The 25666-nt window shown below is 41.8% G+C and overlaps 1 long non-coding RNA gene across 1 annotated transcript in view; it reads left to right on the forward strand.

Moving 5' to 3' along the window:
- The window catches only part of LOC125450358 (uncharacterized), a 214993-nt gene that overhangs the window by 92529 nt on the left and 96798 nt on the right, over positions 1 to 25666 (forward strand). The window contains exons 6-9 of the long non-coding RNA XR_009443932.1: positions 8825 to 9093; positions 9332 to 9455; positions 13319 to 13388; positions 17432 to 17576. This is a non-coding gene — a long non-coding RNA (uncharacterized LOC125450358). The remainder of the gene's footprint in view (positions 1 to 8824; positions 9094 to 9331; positions 9456 to 13318; positions 13389 to 17431; positions 17577 to 25666) is intronic.

Raw genomic sequence — 25666 nt, forward strand, 5'->3', positions numbered from 1 at the left:
ACTGCCTGTCACAGGGCCTTGACCCGCTCCTCTGTAGCATTGACTGACTGTCACAGGGCCCTCACCCGCTCCTCTCAGTAACATTGACTGACTGTACAGAGCCCTCACGCCCTCCTCTCGGTAACACTGACTGACTGTCACAGGGCTCTCACCCGCTCCTTTCAGTAACATTGACTGACTGGACAGGGCTCTCACCCACTCCTCTCAATAACATTCCCTAACTGTCACAGTGCCCTCACCCGCTCCTCTCAATAACACTGCCCATCACAGCGCCCTCACCTGCTCCTCTCAGTTGCACTGACTCACTGTCACAGGCCCTCACCCGCTCCTCTCAGTAACACGGCCCGTCACAGAGCCCTCAACCGCTGCTCTCAGTAACACTGAGTGACTATCTCAGGGCCCTCACACTCTCCTTTCAGAATCACTGACTGACTGTCAGAGGCCTCTCACTCCCTCCTCTCAGTAACACTGACTGCCCGTCACAGAGCCCTCATCTGCTGCTCTGAGTAACACTGGCTGACTGTCACAGTGCCCTTACCTTGCCCACTTATCTGAATTAGAGACAATATCAATGTGGTTGCTTTATGAAGTGCAAATACCGTGAGAAATTAATGTCACAATCAAAGTGAACTTGATTAGTAAGAGAATGTGATAGACTGTCTTTATTTATTTAATATAAGTATGTTATTACTGATTTTATGACCTGAAGTCACAGCCGTATTAAATCAGCTTCCCTGACTATCTTCGCAACACATTGATATGAAGCATTTGGTGACGTTCAAAATTGATCCCAATATTTCCTCATCAGATTTTTTGAAAAGTCAGTGCCAGACTTTGTGCATAACAATACCAGACACCAGGTTTATAGCTTAAACAAAAGATTTTACAATTTATTAATAATATAGTATGTTTTAAAAAAAGTTAAGCAAAAAGGTATTCTGATGAATGCCCATGACTGAAACATCATCTTCTTTGATTCTAGCCCCCATTCTAACAAAGACAGAAAGACAGATAAACAGATATAATTAAGGAATATATCAAAGGGAAAAAAATAAATCAAGTGTAACTGGCCAGTTTACTTAACCAGACTGCATGGTCTTTAAAACGGATAGAACTGTGGATGCTGTAAATCAGGAACAAAAACAAAGCTGCTGGAAAAGCTCAGCGGGTCCAGCAGCATCTGTGAAGGAGAAAAAGTAAAATTTCAGATCTGGCGACCCTTCCTTTGATCAGTTCTGAGGAAGGGTCACCAGATCTGACATCATACCTCTTTTTTTCCTTCACAGACGTTTCCAGACCTGCTGAGCTTTTCTGGAAATTTTGTTTTTGTCCATCATCTAAAATCTCACAGTCAGATGAGATAGTATCTTAAAGCTAAAATCTGAACAATCTACAGATGCTGTAAATCAGAAACAAAAACAGAAGTTGCTGTAAAAGACCAGCAGATTTGGCAGCATCTGTGGAGAGAAAACAGAGTTAACATTTTGGGTCAGATTACCCTTCCTCAGGATTCCTTATTTCTAAGCAAATGTCACAGGATCTGAAACGTTAATTCTAACTTCTGTCCATAGATGCTGCCAGACTTGCTGAGTGTTTCCAGTAATTTCTGAGCTTCTGTCTTGGTTTCTGAAAACACTGAGCTATGCAAATACCTTTCAGTAGGCTTTGGGGGATATTTAATTATTACTTGTAACAGACGACCTCTTAACTTAGAATTAGTTGATAATGGGAGGACAACCAGTTGGCAATCAAACCTCTGTCCTGTAGCTTTTGCAGGGACAATCCTTCTGATTTAAAGACAGTTCAATATTGGCTTCTCTTTGTTAGTGACACATCAATAGAGTTTTCTTGGAAGAAGAATTGACCTGCAATTAACTTGCAGACCTAGCCTCAGAAACAAATATCAAATTGTTTCTTCTTTTTTCACATAAGCTGCTGCTCACAGTCCAAAGGTCACTCTCAGCTCACAGCTCCAAACCAAAAATGATAATGAACTTAAGTACTAGGAGGAGTAAGCCAATTCAGCTCCTCGAGCCCCGCTGTTTGATATGATTGTGGTTGATCTTATCTCTGCTGCAACTTCAGTTTCCTACCTGCTCTCCATAATTCTTGAACCCATTACGAACTCAAAAATCGTTCTATCTCCTCTTCAAATTTGCTCAATGTCACAGCCCTCCAATGCCCTCTCAGGGAGTGAATTCCAGAGATTCATGACCCTTCCAGTATAGAAATTTTTCATTATCTCTTTAAACCTTCTTCCCCTTATGCTAAAACTGTGACCTCTTGTTCTATTGCCCGCATGAGGAACCATCCTTTCCATATCAACTTTATCAATCTGCGTGAACATTTTATATCCCTCAATTAGATCCCTTCTCATCTTTCTGAACACCTGAGAATGTAGGCCGAAACTACTCTGTCTGTCTTAAGACAGGTTCTCGTCTCTGGAATCATCCTGGTGAACCTCCACTGGACTGCCTCCAATACAATGACATCTCTCCTTAAGTAAGGAGACCAGAACTGTACACAGGGCTCCAGGTGTGGTCTCACGAATGCCTTGCATAGTTGCAGCAACCTTCTTTTGTATTTTTATACTCTCTTTCTTGAGCAACAAATGCCAAAATTCCATTTGCCTTCCTTAATACCTGCTTACTGGGTTTCTGTGATTCATAAAACTAAAAAAAATGAAGGTTTCAATGCTGTTAAAATGAAATCCATCCAAGTAAAATTAAAATAACGATAAGAGAACATTAATAGAAAATGAAAGCATTTTTCTCACTCTGGAGAGCAATATTGAACAGCCTTCACATAATAATGTTATTTGTGAGCTTGGATTCTATACTGGAGGAATGTTGCGCAAGTTTTAAGTTTGATTTGTACATTTATACCGTGTGTAGTGAGAAGGCCAAGACGTGAGTTTTAATCTAATAATTTTCTGTGTTCTTCTGTTAAAAATATACATAGGCATCCACTTGTGAGCATTTTCAGTCATTGAATACCACAGTAAAGAGAACAAAAATTTATCTCACCCTGGGATCTGAATTGCCCAGTATCACCATCAACTGGGATCATAACTCTTGCCATTTCAAAGGCCAAACCTGATATTACCACTCGATTCCTCAACTAAAATGGAATTTGATTCATTCAATTGTCATACATCAATGACCTTGATAGTGTGTTGTAAATTACAAAGTGAAACAAAATAGCCCTTCACCATTTTTCTTGTAAAGCAAATCCATCATATTCGATTGTTGTAGTGGTATAAAACATTAGTAAGTCACACATTGCAAAGTCCTCCTGAATGTGAGCCAGACATTTACATAGATCTGTGGTTAACCTCAAGAGGCAACCCAATCTTGTATTTGTTTCCTGTTTATGACTTTTTTAGGCCACTTTTCTGACAAGAAAGACTTCACCAGTCTCCTTAAACAGCTGAGATCAGACTAAATACAAAGCTCTATTTTGTCCATAACCTATCCTTGATCAATGCTAAAGAAGATAACGCTAGCATTTAAATAAAATTGTATTTATAGAGTCATAGAGTGATACAACACGAAACAGACCTTTCAGTCCAACTAGTCCGTGCTGACCATAATCTCAAACTAAAGTAGTCCTGCCTGCCTCCTGCACTCGGCCATATCCCTCCAAACATTTCTTATTCATGTACTTATCTGGATGTCTTTTAAATAGTGAAACTGTACCCACATCCACCAATTCCTCTGGAAGTTCATTCCACAGATGAACAATCCTCTGTGTAAAAATGTTGCCCCTCATTTCCTTTTTAAATCTTTCTCCTCTCATCTTAAAAATATGCCCCCTAGTTTTGAAATCCTCCACAGTAGGGAAAAGACATTTGGCATTCACCTTATCTAGACCCCTCATGATTTTATAAACATTCATCGGGTGACCCCTCAACCTCTTATGTTCCAGTGAAAAAAGCCCCAGTCTATTCTCACCTTAAATCTCAAACCATCCATTTCTGGCAACATCCTGGTAAATCTTTTCTGAACCCTCTCCAGCTTAATAATATCCTTCCTTGAACACCGACCAGAATTGGACACAACAGTGTAGAAGAGGCCTCACTGATATCCTGTACAACTTCAACATGGCATTCCAACTCTTCTCCTCAAAGGTCTGAGTAATGAAACACCTTCCTCACTACTGAAAGAACTACAGATGCTGTAAATCATGAACAAAAACAAAGTTGCTGTAAAAGCTCAGGAAGTCGGGCAGCATCTTTGAAGGAAAAAACAAAGTTAACGTTTCGGATCCGGTGACCTTTCCTCAAAAGTGGCATTTCCCCTCTTCGCTGTCGACTGTACCACCGATTTTGGTATCATCTGCAAGCTTACTAACCAGGCCTTCTATATTCTCATCTAAATCATTGATATAAATGACAACCAAAAGCAGACCGAGCAATGATCCCTGTGGAACACCGCTGGCAACAGGTCTCCATGATGGAAAACTTCCTTGCATCACCACTCTCCATCTCCTGCCTTTTATGCAATTTTGTTTAGTTTCTACTCAATTAATATTCCAGTAATAAACATCCCTGATGAGTGGCATAATGGTAACCGCACCCGAAGTGTTAACGCTGTTTTTTTTTCCATCACAGATGTTGCCAGACCTGGTGAGCTATTCCAGCAACTTTGTTTTTGTTCCTGATGAGCTGCGACTTTGTACTTGACTGATTTCCAACATCAAAAGTTCTAAATGTTGGAAGAGATTGGTTTACCTTGACTTCCTAGCTTGAAAATGTGCCTTTTATGCAAAGAAACTGTACTCTGGGACAGTGGTTTTGCAGATTTACCTGCAGGCCCAGCTGTGAATCAGAGTTGAAGAAGTTGCATGCACTGATGAACAGGCAGCTATTTAGCCTCTGGATGGAATCCTGTGGAAGCGATGAGGGTCTAGGTCATTGACTCGAGAACTGATGAGGGAACGGCTTGCCCCAACCATCTTCCCTTCAGGGGAACACCAGCCTCAGGTCGCTGCCCTCAAGGGGTATGTCATCCTGACCTTTCTCCTCCCATGCGTTGGCAGCTACATCTTTCTCCCCTCTGGCACTTAATAGACCAGCGGCAGACCTGGTGGGATTTCATTTGCCATGAGCTGTTGGCTAATCAGAACCCAGCAGGTGTACTGAGCAGCAGTGTCACTTGGGAGGTGATGATCTCTGTTACCATGGCAACAAACCTATGATTATTGCTCAATCTCGGGCCAGGATTGAGTGAAACACCATTAGCACACCGCTTCCCCTTCTCGATGTTGCACATTGAATGCCTTTGAAGGCCTGTTACATTTCTTAATGGTGACACCCCTGCCACCAGTTGTTGTGGGATGATGTATGTGTGCGTCAGTTGCTCAGTTAGGGACTTTAACTCGCAATGAAGTTGGGAAGTTATGTACGAGTCTTCTCACCATGGATTTAATCTGGCTCTAATCAGAATTGTAGGTGGTGCCATCCTTCCACCTGATTAAATGTCCTCTATTTCCAAACTTGCCACAAGGCAAAGTACAAAATCCCACTGTTTTTGTTATCAATTCATGGTTTAATTTTGCAATCAGTGTCGTAAGCAGCAGATTAGCTCAGTCCTTGCGAAATTGAAGGCAATGCAACACTTTAATTGGTCACTTTTTAACATGGTAGGTTCTCAGACTGACGAAATGGTGAATGTTGTTGATCTTTGATGCAATATAATGGAGGAGAGAAAAATCTGGACTACAGAGCCCACAGGAAGAAAATTATAATCTGTCAGTGCTGCCTCCATTAGAACAATGCCAAGTAAATACCCGTCCCCATATCGAACAATAGAAGTTTCCTGCATATCAGAACATACCCATTGAGTGGGGAACTGACGAATAATGCAGGAGCACCATCGGATTGAAATACTTTTATTCTAAGGATTTCAGAACGTGCTGGGATTTTTATTGCAAGCAATACTTGTGATGGAATATTCTTTTAATGTCAAAATGCTGCAACAGTTTGGAAGAACCAATATTAAATGGATATTATTGCAGATAATATATGTGAATGAAATAAAATTGTTTGCTTAAAGTATTTTGTAATTCTAATTGAATGTCGCATTTTTGTATCTTAGTTGTCTTCTGTTTCTTATTTTTATAGAGCAGGTATTGTCCTGGTCACTTGTAATGCTGCCAATTCAAGATTAACTACATGGATGGCCTCTATCAGTTGCTTAATCACCAATGTCAGTTTGTAATCCTGAATCCAATATTGTCACTTCATCTTTCAGTTCTGTTTATAATCAAAGTTTGAGATCAACAGCTTTCATTTTACTATCTGGAAGTCAATCAGTGCAGATTTTGATGTAAACCAGCGTTCTGTATGTAAAACTGTCTTGTTTAATTAGATTAGTTAGTTGAGATTCATTTTCGTGAAATGAATCCTAACTAAGCTTCATCTCTTCCTCATTCTGAACACATGCTATGTCACGCAATGGCTGTTCAATTTTGCATTGGTGCCGGTTCAAACCATGTGTATTCCAACTATGGATTGATATAGATGAAATAGTACCATTTTCTTTTTAGTACCGTTCTCACCGTACAGTGTTTCGGCATTTCATTACGTTTCTGTGTACAGTTCTGAACCAGTCCCCTTGCCCCTGAGCTTGCCAAATGTCTCAATGTTGTCATGACATTGTCAAAGAATTCATTTCTTGGTAGATTCAGAGGTAAATTAATGTAAACTAGTATGTGTTAATGCCTCTACTGTAATCGGGCAAAACACTCAGGCCATTGTCTTAATTTTTCTCTCTTGTATTTATATTGAAATGTTGACCATGCCATTTGCTCCACTTACTGGGATTGGACTTGTTACAGAAGTGCTGAACGTCAGCTTGCCAAATACAATTGGCGAAACAGTATGAGGCCAATCAGTCTCTTGAAACACTTTTGCTGTGCAATCAACATTCCAACATTAATTGACAATGAAAAATTACGTACTCAGAAGATTAGATTTGAAACAGAGATTTGTGAATACGAATGGAGCTATATATGTCTCCATCTCGGGCACCAACCTCAAGTCCACCTGGACTATCTCCAACACCTCCCTCACCTTCCTGGACCCCTCTATCTCCATCTCAGGCCACCACCTAGAAACCGATATCCATTTCAAGCCCACCGACTCCCACAGCGACCAAGGATACACCTGCTCCCAGCCACCTTCCTGCAAAAATTCCATCCCCTATTCCCAATTCCTTCGCCTTCGCCGCATCTGCTCCCAGGATGAGGCATTCCATTCCCGTACACCTCAGATGTCCTCGTTTTTCAAGGACCGCAACTCCTCCCCACGCCCCCAACCCCCCGCAGTGGTCAAGAACGCCCTCGACCGTGTCTCCCTCATTTCCTGCAACTCATCCCTCACACCCCGTCCCTGCAATAACTACCAAAAGAGAACCCCCTCATCCTCACATACCACCCTACCAACCTCCAGATACAACGCATCATCTTCCAACACTTCCACCAATTGCAATCTGACCTCACCACCAAAGACATTTTTCCTCTGACCCTTGTCTACTTTCTGGAGAGACCACTCTCTCCATGACTCCCTTGTCCACTCCACACTCCCCTCCAACCCCACCACAGCTGGCATTTTCCCTGCAACCACAGGAAGTGCAACACGTACCCCCATACCTCCTCCCTCACCCCCATCCAGGCCCTAAGAAAACTTTGCACATCAAGCAGATGTTAAACTGCACATCTACAAATGTGGCATACTGCATCCGCTGTACCCATTGCAGCCTCCTCAACATGGGGGAAACCAAGCTGAGACTTAGGTGTTCTGCAAAGCAGTCCCTATGCTCGGTTCACAACAAACAACTGCACCTCCCAGTCGCGAACAAACTTCCCCTCCTATTCCTAAGACGACATGTCCATCCTGGGCCTCCTGCAATGCCACAACAATGCCACCCAAAGGTTGCAGGAACAGCAACTCGTATTCTGCTTGGGAACCCTGCAGCCCAAAGGTATCAATGTGGATTTCACAAGCTTCAAAATCTCCCCTCCCCCGACTGCATCCCAAAACCAGCCCAACTCGTCCCCGCCTCCCTCACCTGTTCTTTTTCTCACCTATCCCTTCTTCCCACCTCAAGCCACACCCCCATTTCCTACCTACTAACTTCACCTCTTGACCTGTCCGTCCTCCCTGGACTGACCTATCACCTCCCTACCTCCCCACGTACACTCACCTCTACTAGCTCCAGCCGACCTCTTTAACTTGTCTGTCTCCTCTCCAACTATCTTCTCCTCTATCCATCTTCGATCCGCCTCCCCCTCTCTCCCTATTTATTTCAGAGCCCTCTTCCCCTCCCCCTTTTCTGATGAAGGGTCTAGGCCCAACATGTAAGCTTTTGTGCTCCTAAGATGCTGCTTGGCCTGCTGTATTCATCCAGCTGCACACTTTGTTATCCCTATATCTCTTAACAACCTCATTAAGTGAGTTCTCGAGTTAACTATGCAGGGTAGACTTAGAGTTTATCATTCTAACTTGCCAGTCCTGAAAGATGAAAGTTGGCTTATGTTGGTTGCTTGTTTCATAGCTATGAAAGATATCCTGAACGGATTTTTCATGTCTTTTGTTGAGAATTTTACCCATTTAGTCACTCTAATCCTTTTCCTTGTTTAAAGTTTCCTTGGTAGTCATAAATTTTTAATGAATAAAATCTTTAGTCTTATACTATATATCCCAATTTCAGGAGAAAGCCCAGAGAGACCTTTTTAAGGAAAGGGGTTGAGAAACAAAACTTAAGTTCCATTGATCCAAGTCATGAATAGTTGATAAGTTATTTGCACTTGATATTTCCAGAACCTACCCTGGAAGAGAGAGCCTAGAGAATTGCCAAAGCTGTCCGCAAACAGTCAATAGAAGTGAAGGAAAATTGGGAGCAATTGAAAACCCATGCGAGCAACTGACAGAAACAGGTGGAAAAGGTGTTGGAGAAACTTCAAGAACTGCCGAAAGCTCTGGATGATGTGGAGGCTCATGTGACAACAGCTGAGGGGATCTGCACTGATTGGCAACCTGTGAGTGACCTGCTTATTGGCTCATTGCAGGATCACATGGATAAAACCACAGTAAGTGCAATTACATTACACTTCACTTATGAACAGATGTAACCACAATGTTGTATCGAGACGATCAGTAATATGAGTACTTCAGTGATATTGATTGAATGGTTGTTAACTTAATTTGCAAATTAAAACTTAGTTGAGCATGCCTTCTGATGATATCACATCGTTAATATTAGTATAATTGAGGATTCTATTAGTCAGTGTCATCAGCTGAGTTATCTGCTTGTTGCCATGTTATCAGGATGAAGGGAAAAGCCTTACCACACCATTTGGCCACTCCTTAGAGAGAGACAACTGGTGATGATTTAACCTGAAGATCACCATGCCTCGGGCAAGTAGAGGGTTTGAGGCGAAGATCATTTCTGGTAAGCTCACTGATGTGGCAATTGAGCCCTCTCTTGCAGGGCATCACTCTGCATCACAAACCAACCGTTCAGCCAACTGAATTTGAATAGAGTATAGGATTGGAGAGCAATCCATGCAATTCTATTTTTTTGAATGAATGTTTCTCACTGGCAAACTTTTTAAAAGCCAGCTCAGCCATACAAGCTAGATCAGTTCCTGATCTCAGCTGAATTTTTTGATCTGGGGTGGGTCAGCGTTAGGAGTTCAGTGATTGGAATGAATTCTCATGAAATTAGCGAGAGGGATACTACACGTGAATAGATCAATGTTTTGAAAAGAGGATGAGATATGAGCAAAAGTTTAATTGATGTGGAAGACCAGCCACAATCATCATCAACAGTGGAGCAGGCTTGAGTGGCCATGCAACATTGTGCTGCCGCTATTTGACTTGTTTTGTGAAGAGGAAGGAACATGGTCAAAGTTTCAAAAATGCTGAAGACCACATCATTCTACAACCTCAAAATTTGATTGTGTTCAGTATATTATCACTACTGGTACCCCTCAATCCTGGTCTATCATCTCAGCAACTCTACTCTGCCCAAAAGCTGGTTACTTGTGACATTTTTGAAGGATCTTCCCAAGTCTGAAAATCATTTTTGTTTTTGTAGAATCAGAGTTGGCGTGTGGAAGGAGGTCTTCTGGCATATCATAGCTCTTTGAAATAACTCCCCAATTCGTCCCCCTCTTCTGTGCAATGACTTCAACCACTTACATAATCTCTTTAATGGATGGAAACTTTTAAAGGCATCCGGAATGAGTATGAACGATCCCAGAATACAACTGAGCCTTATTAAGTTCTCAGTTCTGATGATCAAGAGCTTGATCAAAGAGGATTCTTTTAAAAAATGCCTGAAAAGAGGAAATGTACAGAGGCTAAGAGGTGGAGGAAGTCTCTTGTTGGGTTTGACGCCTACACAATTAAATGTTTGGCAACCAGTAGTGGGCCATTTAAAATCAAGAGCGGGCAAGAGGACATAATTAGACGAGTGCAGATATCCTGAAGTATGGTTGGACTGGTGGAGATTACCCAAATAGCGATAGGCATAGCCAAGGAACAATTTGGAAACAAAAATGAGAATTTAATAAAATTACTGTTAATACTATCAGTTAGGTAGAAAGTACAGAGAATAGGATTTGGTTCAAGATGAGACTCAGGCAGTGGAGTTTTAGACGACCTCAAGTGTTCAATGGGCAAATGTGGGACTCTAGCAGGGAATGCATTGGAATTGAGAGGTCCGGAAGTGAAGTAGTTCGAGTTGAAGGTTTCACTGCAAATGAGGTAAGACAAGAGACAGCTTTAGGGATTGCATGAATGTGTGGTCGGACGTCCATCATGGGATAAACAAGATGCCAAGGTTGTGCTGAGACAAGCGTAACATTACATTGTTGCCAAGGGGGAGTAATGCAGTCAGTAGGTAGTGAATAGAGATTGGTGTGGGGACCACAAGCAGTGGTCTTCCCAGTTTTAAATTGTTGTCTCTACATAGTTCCGCAACTTTATGTTCTGTTCAAAGGGCATGACTGACAAGAAAGCAGAAGTTAGCCATTTGTTTACTTGTCAATATATCTTGATTTTTCCAACATGTTATCCAATTATTTCCAAAACCTGTGCAGTGTACTAAGTGAACCATTCAAACCTTAAAAGGAAATGTTAAAATTGTGGAATATAAAGTTAAATTTATTTTATTGAAAATTTAAATAAATTACATGAAGGTTTGACCAAGACTGAAAGGAATTAGATGGAACTCCAGATGAATAAAACAAGCAGCAGTAAGGTGGTATTAGCTGGATGTTCCTGAAGAAAGAGAACACATCCAACCTTTCTTCCATCAGGGGGATTAATTGTGTGGTGTCAGACACAATCGATTTAAATCATTCCTTCTGTCTTTACTGTCTGACTATACTATGGTTGTAATATTTCCTTTTTTAAAGGCTCAAGGTTCGACATACTTCTCATTTTATAAATTTTAAGATGTAGGCTTATTGTCAAGTCATGGTAGGATTCTATAACTGTTTGAAGTCAGAAGTCACATGACACCAGCTTCATTTCAAATCACACAAGCTTTTGGAGTGCAGCCCCTTCATCAGGTGCAGTTAGTGAGGTGACCACAGAGACACACAGCTTATCAGCAGAGAGATCAAAAATCATAAAATTGGCCTGAGTGGAATGTCAGATAATAACTCTATACAGGTGACCAAGAGTGTCAGAGGCAAGTAAAGTGTTTATAAAGTCAATGTCAGTGCTGTGCTGTCATGATAATCAGGCAGCGCAACAGGAATGTACAAAAGGTGACATCTCAGGTCAGACTCTGACTTGTAGTTTAGAGGCTTGTGTTCAGAATCTGTCTTAGAGTTTTAACCTTTATTTCAAAAGCAAGAATTTATAAGATGCCACACTGACTGACTGTAACTACAAATTGTGTGCTTCTTCAACAAAATGTCTGCAAATAAACAAACATCCTGGATGAAGACTTATTATCTGACACTCCACTCACACCAGTTGTATGATCTTTTGATCTGTCTGCTTATAAATTGTGTGCCTGTGTGTTTTCCTCTCTGACCGCACCTGATGAAGGGACTGCATTCCAAAAGCTTGTGTGATTTCAAATAAGCCTGTCAGATTATAACCTGATGCCATGTGACTTCTGACTTTGTCTATCCTCGTCCAACACCAGCACCTCCACATTATAAGTGTTTGGAACCAAGTCAGTGCAACAGGTATATGTCAAACATTTGACTTCGGAAGGATGCCTCGTGCTGAAAAATTCATTAATAACAAAGGATTTCTCCATTATGCCATCTATCGTAACATGCTGCGTCTCACAGTCATAATGAAAGGATGCCCACTTTAATTCAGCAGGGCCAAGAACAGTTATGGACATTTTTAGCATGGGAGGAGGCCATTCAACCTATTTTATCTGTACAAGCTCTCTCCCAGAGCAACAAAATTAATCCTTTTCTTGAACTCGTTCCACATATTTCACAGAATTGAAATATATAGGTACATACTTAAGAGATTTTAACACCAAGTGAGCAGTTCTAGCACTTTACCTTGTCACTAAAAATTGAAAACGTGACTTAGAAAGAGTGAGGAGATAATGGGAACTGCAGATGCTGGAGAATTCCAAGATAATACAATGTGAGGCTGGATGAACACAGCAGGCCAAGCAGCATCTCAGGAGCACAAAAGCTGACATTTCGGGCCTAGACCATTCATCAGAGCTCTCTGATGAAGGGTCTAGGCCCGAAACGTCAGCTTTTGTGCTCCTGAGATGCTGCTTGGCCTGCTGTGTTCATCCAGCCTCACATTGTATTAACTTACAAAGAGTGAGTCTTTATTTTGTTCTGTTGTGATGATGATAAGATGGAAGTCAAAGTGCTGGAACTGGCCTCTTGAACTTAGAAATTTTTAAATGTGTATAAAATGAATTCTGTGTGCATCTACTAAAAGCAGTTTTATGGAAGGAAGAAGTGCCAAAGCAGATTTGGTGTATTGCAGTTTATCCTATTATACTCCAACCTGTGAAAACAGAACTCTACGACTGTGAGTGTTGAGCTCTGAGAGGGTGCTATCTTGTTTGAATTTACATTGCTAGGTCTAGGCCTATTTTCCCAACAGCAAAATTGGTAATCCAGAAAGAAATGGATATTGGCTTCTTGCATTTGTTAGCTGTAAGTGACTGTATAAAGTTAGAGTACAGTTTCCTCATTTACAGGTGCTTAACCTGCTTTTACAGTTTGAACATTTGTTGTGCCAATGAAAATTTTTTGAATGGTTCCACCTCCAGTTTTCTTCTTCATACATATTTGGGATTTTTTTCAGGCTAAGGACTATCTGCAAAATCTGAGATTGGGTTTTGAAAGACATCAGCCTTTATTTTGGAGAGATAATGGTAACTGCAGATGCTGGAGAATGCGAGATAACAACGTGTGGAGCTGGATGAAGACAGCAGGCCAAGCAGCATCTCAGGAGCACCAAAGCTGACGTTTTGGGCCTCGCCCCTTCATCAGAAAAGTGGGAGGGAGAGAGGGTTCTGAAATAAATAGGGAGAGAGGGGGAGGCGGATGGAAGATGGATGGAGGAGAAGATAGGTGGAGAGGAGAGCATGGGTGGGGAGGTAGGGAGGGGTTAGGTCAGTCTGGGGAGGCCGGACCGGTCAAGGGAGCGGGATGAGGTTAGTAAGTAGGAAATGGGGGTGCGGCATGAGGTGGGATGGTGGGATAGGTGAGAGGAAGAATAGCTTAGGGAGGCGGGGACGAGCTGGGCTGGTTTTGGGATGCACTGGGAGGACGGGAGATTTTGAAGCTTGTGAAATCCACATTGATACCATTGGGCTGCAGGGTTCCCAAGCGGACTATGAGTTGCTGTTCCTGCCACCTTCGGGTGGCATCGTTATGGCACTGCAGGAGGCCCAGGATGCGCAAGTCCTCTAAGGATTGGGAGGGGGAGTTGAAATGGTTCATGACTGGGAGGTGCAGTTGTTTATTGCAAACTGAGCGTAGGTGTTCTGTAGAGCGGTCCCCAAGCCTCCGCATCGTTTCCCCAATGTAGAGGAAGCCACAACGGGTACAGCAGATGTTTTGGATATTTCTTAAGCATTGATTTTCATTCAAAGTTGGTTGGATTTTGCTGAAGCAATAGACATAACTCACTATGACATAGACAATGGCAGAGATAACGTTTCGGGTCCTGTGACCCTTCCTCAGAACTCACTCTTCACTGATGCTGCCAGACCTGTTGAGCTTTTCCAGCAACTTCTGCTTTTGTTCCTGATTTACAGTGCCCACAGTTCTTTTGTTTTTTATGACACAGACAAAACTTGATCTCTGCAGGTAGCATGATGCTGCATTCTCCAACTTCCCTGCCTTCTTGTAATATAATATTGTCTTTTTAGGACAGGAGTGGCTTTTTTTTGTTTGTTTTAACTTCTGCACATACTTTCTTTGCAGGTTAAGAGTCTACACCTTTTCAGTTCACTGCAGTGCTGCATAATGAAGGCTTTCAACATTCTTTTTTAAAGTAGTAAATCAGTGTGGTTTGTTTTGCAAAATGTGATGTGTAAGTGCAACACTTAAAAGTGTGTTCATCAAACTATTGTTTACTTTGATCTTTGTGTTGCAGAAATTTCTAGAATCATTTCATATATATTTTTCTTGATATATTTTAGCAGCTTTCCTGGAGCAAGTCTGTTTTCCTTCGGATGAGACTACTTTCAGACATACTCCCTTTATTATGAGATTTAATTGGGGTAAAATGAGGAGGATTTTTATTCATTGAGACACACATGACTATATATTTAAAGCATTGGAAAATGCATTCTGTTCGGACTGTCATGTTATCTGGTGTTTTCCCAGCTTTCTGATTAACTGCAAATGATTAAGGATGCTAATGGATGCTATATGTTATTACAAGAGGAAATGAACGTACAAGTCAGGATTTTATGCCACAGTTATACATAGCATTGAAGTCATACCTCAATTATTGCATATAATATAAGTTGCCTCATTTAAGGAGGCAGTTCAGATTTAGGTTTACTAGAACAATACTTGCAATTAATGGGTTGTCTTATGAAGTAAGATTAGAAGGACTGGGAAGGATTAGAAGGACCTCCTCACCTATACTCTCCTCTCTACCTATCTTCTTTTCTCTCCCTCTTCGGTCCGCCTCCCCCTCTCTCCCTATTTATTCCAGTTCCCTCTCCCCATCCCCCTCTCTGATGAAGGGTCTAGGCCCGAAACATCAGCTTTTGTGCTCCTGAGATGCTGCTTGGCCTGCTGTGTTCATCCAGCTCCACACTTTGTTACCTTAGAAGGACTGGGCTCTTTTTTGCTGAAGTTGAGAAGACGAAGGAGGTGATTTCCTTCAAGCATACTTGATTCTGAATGGTCTTCACGAAGAATATGTAGAAAGATTTTTCGTATACTTTGGCGAGCGCAGAGCTAGGGACACTTGGGCGAAATTTGAATTTGCCACTTAAGGACAGATGAGCAGAGCATTTTTTCTCTGATATTTGTATGACATTGGAACTAGCTGCCTCACAAGATGACAGAGTTGGGGTCATTGAATATTTTAAGGTGGATTTAGATTCTTGTAAGGCAGGGAAAAGGCCTCTATTAGTTGGAGTCACACCAGGCACAAAGGAAAAGGTTTATGGTTGTTAGACATAGTCATCTCACCTCCAGGACGTCTCTGTAGGAGTTCCTCAGGGCAGCGTCCAAGGCCCAAACATCTGTGCTGCTTCAGCTCCCCTCTATAAAATCAGAAGTGGGGATGTTTGCTGATGACTGCACAATATTCAGTACCATTTCCAACTCCTTAGATAATAAAGTAGCCCATATTCAAATGCAGCAAGACCAATATATTAACCAGGCTGAGGCTGATACAGTGCGAGGTAACATTTGCACCACACAAGTGCCAAGCAATGGCCATCTCCAACAAGGGAGAATTTAGCCATCATCTCTTGACATTTAATGCTGTTAGCATCGCTAAATCCCCCACCATCAACATCACGGGTGTTAGTATTGACCAGAAACTGAACAAGATCAGCTACGTAAATACAATGGATTCAAGAGCAGGCCACCCTGTTGTGTGCAGGTGATTTTCATCACTCCATTTTTACCAAGATTTAAGAATGGAAATTTGGGATTTGTCATATTTCTGAAGAGTCAAACGGCAGCATGGTTTTCTTTTCATTAGTTCTTTGTAATTTATTGCACTTGAAACTCCTATTGCCAGAAAAAGAAATTATGTGGCTGAGCGACTTTTTTCGACTGTCTTGTGAGAAGTGCCATTCAGAGGTGGTCACATTGTTACCTTGTGATCAGTCTGGATCAGTCGGGCTGGAAATGAGATGAGACTGGGGGTGGGAAGATTTTGAAGCAGGTACTTCAGAGAAAGTAGCCTCTCCCTTCAGTCAAAGCCTCCAACCCTGGCAAAGTTCTTGTAAATCTTTTCTGAACCATTTCAAGTTTCACAACAACTTTCCTATAGCAAGGAAGCCTGAATTGAATGCAGTTTTCCAAAAATGGCCGAACCAATGTCCTTTGCAGCTGCAACGTGACTTCCCAACTTCTATATTTAGTGCTGTGACCAAGAAAAGCAGGCATATTAAACACCTTCTTCACTACCTGCAACTCCACTTTCAAGGAACTCTGAACCTGCACCCCAAGTTTGTTTGGCGACACTGCCGAGGACCTTCCCATTAAGTGTATAAGTTCTGCCCTGATTTGTCCAACCAAAACCTAAAACCCTTTCCACATTAAACCTAATTGTCTGGTATTTGCTTGGTGGTATATATAAAAAGGGAAGAGTTTATGCTTGTTCAGGCAACCCATACCCGACATTCAGAGGTTGATTTCCGAATGGCTTGAATTGGAACTGGTTAACAGAATGAGTTTTGGGATGCCTCAGGATGTCTTTATATGGGCTGTGCATCAGGCAGGTGTCAAATTGTAAGTTCACATACAGTTCTGCATACAGATAGCATAACGTAAGAAAGAAGAACAGGACTAAGTAGAAGTATCCTTCAAAGCCTTGTTGAGTTGATTTGTCCTGTTTTGTTACTTACTTCTACATTTATTAAATCCACTTTTTTTTTAAAGCATTCTTGCACAGGATGATGGCACTGCTGGCAAGGCTAACATTCGTCTCCCGTCCAGGAATTTGAAGTCACATACCAGAATTGCTAAGGAAAGCAGATTCCCTTCCCTGAAGAATATATTAGTGAATTCAGTTTTCTGTTCCAACAATTTATGATAGTTTCATCGTCACTGTTACTTTTAACTCGAGATCTTTATTAATTGAATGTCATTTCCAGCAGATGCTTTTGTATTTTGTATTTAATATTAGGATGTTAGTTTTAACTTAATTTCTTATTAACATTTAATCATTAATTTCAGGATGTTTCTCAGATTTTGTATACTTCCTCTGCATTAGGCTTTTAAAGAAGAAATTGCCCCAGTGAGACAAGAAGTCAAAATATTAAATGATCTGGCCAGTCAGTTACCTCTTTGATGTCTCTTTATCTCCAAAGATTTCTCACCAGCTTGATGACCTAAATATGAGGTGGAAATTGATACAGGTAACAGTGAAAACATTTTCAAAGCCAGCCAATCTGTTGTAGAAAGCATGTACAAATGATTTGGCTTCAAACATATGATCAAGATAAAGAACCCTTTCAATTGAAGCAAGCAATTAATATTTTATTATCATGGTTTGTGAAGTTATTCAATGTTATAATATTTCTCTTTTAAAAATACAATGTTCTGGTCTGCAGTCTGCACTTTAGAATGTAATCGCAAAACAAAATCCAAATAGTGAGAGATGTGAGCATCCAAACCACAGTCTGAAATGGTTCAGGACTGGAACAATTTGAATGTATTCCAGATGAAGCTACAGGGAGCAGATATTTTTCCCGATCCGTCTAAAAGAATTTGGAATTAGACCATTGTGATAACTGCTTTAACACTTCAGTATTATGTATTGTTTCATATATTTTAAGTCTCTGAGAAAGACAAACTTTAATGAATTACAACAAAGATATACTTGATGCATTGAAGGGAAGAATGACATAAAATTGTATGAACTGCAAGTATTTCTTTCAATTGAGCAGATTTTGACTGAAGTCAGCAAAGTAGTATTTGAAAATTTCCTTTATCCCATAAAGCCTCATGAAATGTTTTATTGACCAAATTATTTCAGTCTTGTTCTGTGTCAGTAGCTGTCTTGGCCATGTAGCTCAATACAACTCCTTATCGGTTCTAGAAAGCAGACAAAAACATAAGAAATAGCACCAGGATCTGGATGTTCTCCCTCTCGACCCTGCCTCACCATCCTATAAGAACATGGCTGACCTGCCCAGGACTCAACTCCTCTTCCATACCAGCTTCTCAGAGCCCTCAACTTCTCTATTTCAAAAATCTTATCGACCACCTTCTTTAAATACTTTCAGTGATCTACCTTTCACAATTCTCTTGTATTCCAAACAATCACTACCTGCTGAGAGAAGAAATTCCTTTGCATCTCAGGTTTCAATAAATGTTCCCTTCTTCTGGAACTATGTCGCTGAGTTTGAGATTTCCACACTAACGGAAACATTGTCTTCACATCTAGCCTGTCAAGCCCCCTCAAAAGTTTGTGTTTCATTAAGATCACCCCTCATTCTTCTAAACTTGAATGAATAAAGACCTTCTGTGTTACCATTCTTGATAAATCATGATCCGATGAATCAGCCCAGTGAATCTCTTTTGAACTGCTTCCCACGGCTGTGTATCCTTTCTTGTATTTCTCCAAGTGTGACCTCCTCGATTGCCTGATCAGTTGCAAAAAAATTCCCCATTTTTGAACTGAAACCTCCTTCCAATAAAGGCCAAAAATCCGTTTGCCTTCTTAATTACTTGCATCACCATCGTCATGGCTCACATCAACTCCAACCTACCAAAGTGCTTTGATCCTTTGCAATTCACCTACCACTGCAACAGGTCTACAGCTGATACTGTCTCCCCGGCCTGACAGTCATCTCTGGAATGTCTGGACAACAAGGATACCTACATCAGGCTGTGACTTATTGATCAGAGCTCCACCTTCCACACTGTAATTCCAAACAAACTCCTGTCTGAACTCTGAGATCTCGGCCTCAGCATCCTTCTCTGTAACAGGATTCTCGACTTCCTGACCCAGAGACCGCAATCAGTAAGGATAGGTGACAACACTTCCTCCACCGTAAGCCTCAACACCGGTGCCCAGCAAAGCTGTGTTCTCAGGCCCCTACTCTATACTCCTTATGCAATCATGACTGTGTGGCCCCAACTCCATTTACAAGTTTGCTGATGACGCTTCCATTGTAGGTCAGACCTCAAACAAAAATAAGTCAGATTACAGGAAAAGAAATTGAGTGCTTGCTGGCATGATGGAAAGATAACAATCTGTCCATCAACATAAGCAAAATGAAGGAGCTGGTCATTGATTTCAGGAAGCTTCTGTCTGCAGCAATGGTGCTGAGGTGGAGGTGGTTGACAGTGTCAAGTTCCTGGGAATGTTGCTCACCAACAATCTGTCCTGGTCTACCCATGTCGACATGATGGTGAAGGAGGCTAAGGAAATTCAGCATGTCCATGAGGACACTACCTATTTTTGTAGATGCATCCTATCTGGATGCATCACTGTGTGGTATGGCAGTTGCTGTTCCCAAGACTGCAAGAAGCTAAAGAGAATCATGAGCACAGCCCAATGCATCACACAAACTAGCCTTCCATCCATCGACTCCATCTACACTTGCCACTGCCTTGGGAAAGCAACCAACATAACAAAATACCCCCTCACTCTGGTTATACTCTCTTCCGTCCTCTTCTGTCGGGCAGAGGATATCAGTTTGAATAAGCGTACAAATAGATTTAAGAACAGCGTCTTTCCTGTTGTGACTTGTGAACGGACCTCTCAAATGTTAATTCTGATCTCTCTCTCTCAGCATCTTCTCTGTGGCTGTAACACTGTATTCTGCACTTTGTACGGTATGATTTGCCTATACAGCATGCAAATCAACACTTTTCACAGTATATCAGTACATGTGACAGCAATAAATCAATCAATCACCTGCATGCTGGTATGTGTTTCATTGACTAGAGTATCCAAGTCCCCGACTCTGCATTGTTTAGAGTCTCCCTCTCTTCAAGTAAGAGCCTATCTTTTGATTCTTCCTACCAAAGTGTACTTTCCTACATTAAACTCTCTCTGCCAACTTTTTTCTGACTTGCTCGACCTGTCTATCCCCTTGCAGATTCTTTGTCCTTTTGACAACATTCCCTTACTCTATTTTTGTAGAGTCAGCAAATTTGGATGGATTAATGCCTTGTCCCCTCCTCTAAGTTATGAATGTAGATAGTAAATAATGGTAGTCCTAGGACTGATCCCTGTGGCACTCCCCTAGTCATGGCTTTCCGGCCTGATAAAGGTGGTGGTTAGAAGATAATTGGCTGAACCACTGAAATGAAAAATGTGAAAAAATATGCATTTTCATTGTTTGTGAAATAGTTAAATCAGATTGTAGATAATAAAATAGAAATATTACTGTAGTTCTTGATGAATACAGTTTATCATTGAGCTTTATGAAAATTCTGAATATAGTTCCTGATTTATGATAGCATCAGTTTTCATGCATCTTTATCTGAGAATTCAGATTTTTTGTCAAAAATTGTGCTGTGCCACACGTGATATTTGCTAAATCTGTCCTGTCCCAGCAGTTCAACTTGTTCAGTTTTGAGATAACTTTGGTAAGGACCCCACAGTTGAGCTACCTTGCATTGATAGCTCACTACACACTTCTTGCAGTAAAACAAATGCTCCTCAAACCACCTGTCCGTCTGTGTTCATCATCTACTCTCTGTCTACTCTTCCTCTTCGTCACACTTTCTTCATTATCTAGTTCCTTACAGGCTGTAGTTATTCTCTTGTTACTGCCCACTAACCTCTGCATTTGGCTCCCATCTCCCTGCCACATTAGTTTAAATCCTCCCCAACAGCGTTAGCAAAAGCAGCCCCGAGGACATTGGCTCCAGGTGTAGATGGTCCGATTTGTAATAGTCCCACCTTCCCGAGAACCGGTCCCAATGTCCCAAAAATCTGAACCCCTCCCTCCTGCACCATCTCTCAAGCACTTATTTATCCTGCCTATTTCTTCATTTCTACTCTGACTAGCATGTGGCACTGGTAGCAATCCTGAGACTACTACCTCCTGAGGTCCTACTTTTTAACTTGGCGCCTAACTCCCTAAATTCTGCTTGTAGAACCTCATTGTGTTTTTTTTTAACCAATATCATTGGTGCCTATATGCACCATGACAGCTGGTTGTTCACCTTCCCCCTTCGGAATGTCCTGCAGTCGATCTGACACATCTCTGACCGGTGGACCTGGGAGGCAACATACCATGTTTTTGACCATAGAACCGCCTATCTCCTCCCCTGACAATAGAATCCCCTGTGGCTATAGCCCTTCCACTCTTTTTCCTGCCCTTCCTGTTTTGGAGGGAGATGACCACAGGGGACACCACTGCCTTCCTGCTTTTTTTGCTGCCTTTAGGTCACCCATTCCCTTTATCACTCAGCTATCCTAATCAGCGATGTGACCAATTTGCTGAACGTGCTATCACGGATGCTCCAAACTGAGACCATCCACAGCTCCAGAGCCGTCATGCGGTCTAACGAGAGCTGCAGCTGGACACACTTCCTGCACGTGACGGAGTCACGGACATCAGCCACGTCCCTGAGCTCCCACATTGAGCAAGAGCAGCATAACACGGGTCTGGGATCTCCTGCCATTTTTAGTCTTCAGCTCTACTTAGAGCTGCTATAATATCAAATATTAGATAAATGACATGAAATAAAATTGTACCATGTACACAGATCCTTGAAGCTGCCACCCAGGTTGACAGGGCTGTTCAGAAGGCATACAGTGTTTTAGCTTTTAATAATAGAGGGATCGAATTCCAGAACCAAGAGGTTCTGCTGAAGCTGTACAAAACTCTGGTGCGGCCGCACTTGAAGTATTGTGTACAGTTCTGGTCACCGCATTCGAAGAAGGATGTGGAAGCTTTGGAAAGGGTGCAGAGGAGATTTACTAGGATGTTGCCTGGTATGGAGGGAAGGTCTTACGAGGAAAGGCTGAGGGACTTGAGGCTGTTTTCATTAGAGAGAAGAAGGTTGAGAGGTGACTTAATTGAAACGTCTAAAATAACCAGAGGGTTAGATAGGGTGGATCGGGAGAGCCTTTTTCCTGGGATGGTGACGGCGAGCACGACAGGGCATAGCTTTAAATTGAGGGGTGAAAGATACAGGACAGATGTCAGAGGTAGTTTCTTTACTGAGGGAATAGAACGCTTTGCTTGCAACGGTAGTAGATTCATTGAAGGTACATTGAAGTTGTCATTGGATAAGCATATGGATGTACATGGAATAGTGTAGGTTAGATGGGCTTGAGATCGGTATGACAGGTCGGCACAACATCAAGGGCCGAAGGGCCTGTACTGTGCTGTAATGTTCTGTGTTCTATGTTCTATTTATTGTTGAACAGCAGCAGGAGGTGAGGATGCAGAGACTGCAACCCTGAGGTCACGGAGGGAAGGAAAAGAGGCTGTTACTTGGAGATTGAGAAGCAGGAGAGGGCACAACCCAGAGGTTTGGGAGTGGAGAGAGACTGCAAGTTGGAGGTGAAGGTGAGGAGAGGCACCAGTTAATGTAGTAGATTAAATGTAATACAGAAAATTGTTAAGTGGTTAAGTTTGGTTGGAAGAACAGTACATAAAATCGAAGGTAATAAAATGTGAGGCTGGATGAACACAGCAGGCCCAGCAGCATCTCAGGAGCACAAAAGCTGACGTTTCGGGCCTAGACCCTTCTCTCTGATAAAGTGTCTAGGCCCGAAACGTCAGCTTTTGTGCTCCTGAGATGCTGCTGGGCCTGCTGTGTTCATCCAGCCTCACATTTTATTATCTTGGATTCTCCAGCATCTGCAGTTCCCATCATCACATAAAATCGAAGGAACCATTCTAAATGGGTGCAGAAGCAGACAGGTTTTGCTGTTATGTGCATAAACCATTCAGTTAAACCACGGCTAGTCTGAACTTCAACTCGATTTGCCTGCTGAAAAATCATGTCGACTGAAACATTAGCTTGCTTTCTCTCCATGGCTGCTCCCTGACCAACTGTGTTCTCCAGCATCTTTTGTTTTCAGCCTGTTTACCTCCCTTTCTCCGATATCCCTTCATACCCTTAGCTGTCAAAAATAATTTCAGTCACACACATTCTTATTGATCCGGCACCCACATCCTTTTACGAGACAGTGTTTGAGATCTTGACTGTGCTTCCTGATTTCAGTTCTGAATGGCTTGCCATTGAATCTCATATATTAATAGATAATATTTGTGATAAGAAATGTTTTCAGAGTTTTATAGTGGAAGCTTCTATGTTCTGTGCATCCTCTATCTAGCCACCAGACTCAGAGTACCTACTGGGACCATCCAAAAATGACTGAACTTTTTCACTCATCAGTTAAGTAGATTGATAATAGGACTCTGGTTCTGTGTCACTGTCAGATCATTGCGACTCCAAAAGGTACCAAAGTAAATTCTGGATTCTAGGCAAATATATCTATGTGTTTATATCTATTTAGATGCATTCATGTAGGCTAAAAATACTTGAAATAATGTATAATTAGGAGTAACAGACAACATCTGTGACATTAAATGAAAAACAAGAACAAAGAACTTTGGTTCATATTTCAGCTTCCACAGCCACTAAGCAACTAAAAGCACTGTATAACCAATGAAGTAATTTTTCGAAGTATGTTTGTAATGTCGGAAACACAGCAACAAATATATGCGCAGAAGGCTTTCACAAACAGAACTGTAAAAATGACCACTTACTTTGTGATATTGATTGAATGCTAAGTGTTGGCCAGAATGTAGATCCACTGAACTGAATACAGGTGGTCTGTGGGTAAGAAAGTCTTAACGCTTTGGACAAACCTAACTTTATTTGTAATTTATTAGCAATAACTGAATTGTGCAGTTTAAGTTCAGAAGTTCCCGATTTTAAGTGGAGTTCTAACAAATTCACCATTGAAGAGCATTTGGGCTTGATTAAACAAAGTCTCAACTGAGTTAACTCAGTCTTTTGTGTTAGGGATGTATAAATTATCCATCTCTGTGGAGGCGATGGCCTCATGGTATTGTCGCTAGACTGTTAATCCAGAGAGACAAATCACATTCTGGGTACCTCGATTCGAATCCTGCTGTGGCAGATGGTGGAATTTGAATTCAATAAATATCCGGAATTCACAATCTGATGATGACCAAGAATCCATTGTTGCTTGTTGGAAAAGCTCATCAGGTTCACTAATGCCTTTTAGGGAAGGAAACTGTCATCCTTACCTGGCCTGGTCTGCATCTGACTCCAGACCCATAGCAATGTGGTTGACTTTTAACTACCCTCTGGGTAATCAGGGCTGGGCAATTACTGCTGCTTCGCCAGCGATGCCCTCATCCCAATATTGAAAAAAGAAAAAAAATTACCATTGCCTTTTCTAACTTCTCAGCCTTCAGTGACAGTGACCTGTTTTGATTCCACCCTTGGGTAACTGTCCGTGTGGAGTTTGTACATCCTCCCTGTGTCTATGTGGGTTTCCACCAGGTGCTCCGGTTTCTTCCCACAGTCCAAAAATGTGCAGGCAAAGTGGATGAGGCATGGTAAATGCATAGTTATGGGGCAAGGATGGAGGGGCCAGTCTTGGACACGATGCACTTCGAAGGGCCAGTGTCGACTTAATCAGCTGAAAACATTTTGTATTGTAGGGTTTCTTTGATTCTGTGATAGATTTTTAGATGTTAAAAGCATCAATAAGTAAGGAAAGTGGGAATATGATATCGAGATGGAAGATCAGCCACGATCTTATTGAATGGTGGACTTGGCTTGAAGGGCTGATTGGCCTATTTCTGCTTCTAGTTTCCATGTTCTTCTGTGACTGAATGAGGCTGATAGCGGAACTAGAATGCATGAGCTTTAGGGTGGATGTGCAAATTGACTATCGCACTGTGGTAAAAAAACTCTTTCAATGGGGCTTGATAAACGCAACGTGGTATAGTCAGTGGGATTGACTCTATTCTGTGCAACAAAGAGTGAGAGTCTGTAACTGTGGAAGCCATTGCCACAGAAGACTGCGAAGGCTAAGTCATTGAGTGTATTTAAGACAGAGATAAATAGGTTTGTGGACTAGTAAGTGCATCAAGGGTTACGGGGAGAAGGCAGGAGAATGGGGTTCAGAAGTATGTCAGCCGTGCTTGAATGACAGAGCAGACTCAGTGTGCAGAATGGCCTAAAGCTGCTCAGATATCTTACGGTCTTATTTGCTCAGATGGGAAAAGACCTCGCGGTGGGAGGTGGAGAATCCAGTCATTGTAAGCAGGACAAAAAAGGAGTTTGTGAATAGTTGTAATGAGGAATTTGGCACCATGAAGCAGAGCCTTCAATGTCATAATCTCTGGATACATAATGTGTTGGGCAGAAAGGCTTCCTTCCATGCAGTGTGCCACCAAGATTCTAACTCCAGACAAACATATCCATCTTCTTTGCGCTCAATCTGACTCCTACGAGCAGGGAGCTTTCCCCCCATTCCCGTTAAAAC

Source organism: Stegostoma tigrinum, unplaced genomic scaffold (genome assembly GCF_030684315.1).
Source record: "Stegostoma tigrinum isolate sSteTig4 unplaced genomic scaffold, sSteTig4.hap1 scaffold_188, whole genome shotgun sequence".
NCBI lineage: Eukaryota > Metazoa > Chordata > Chondrichthyes > Orectolobiformes > Stegostomatidae > Stegostoma > Stegostoma tigrinum.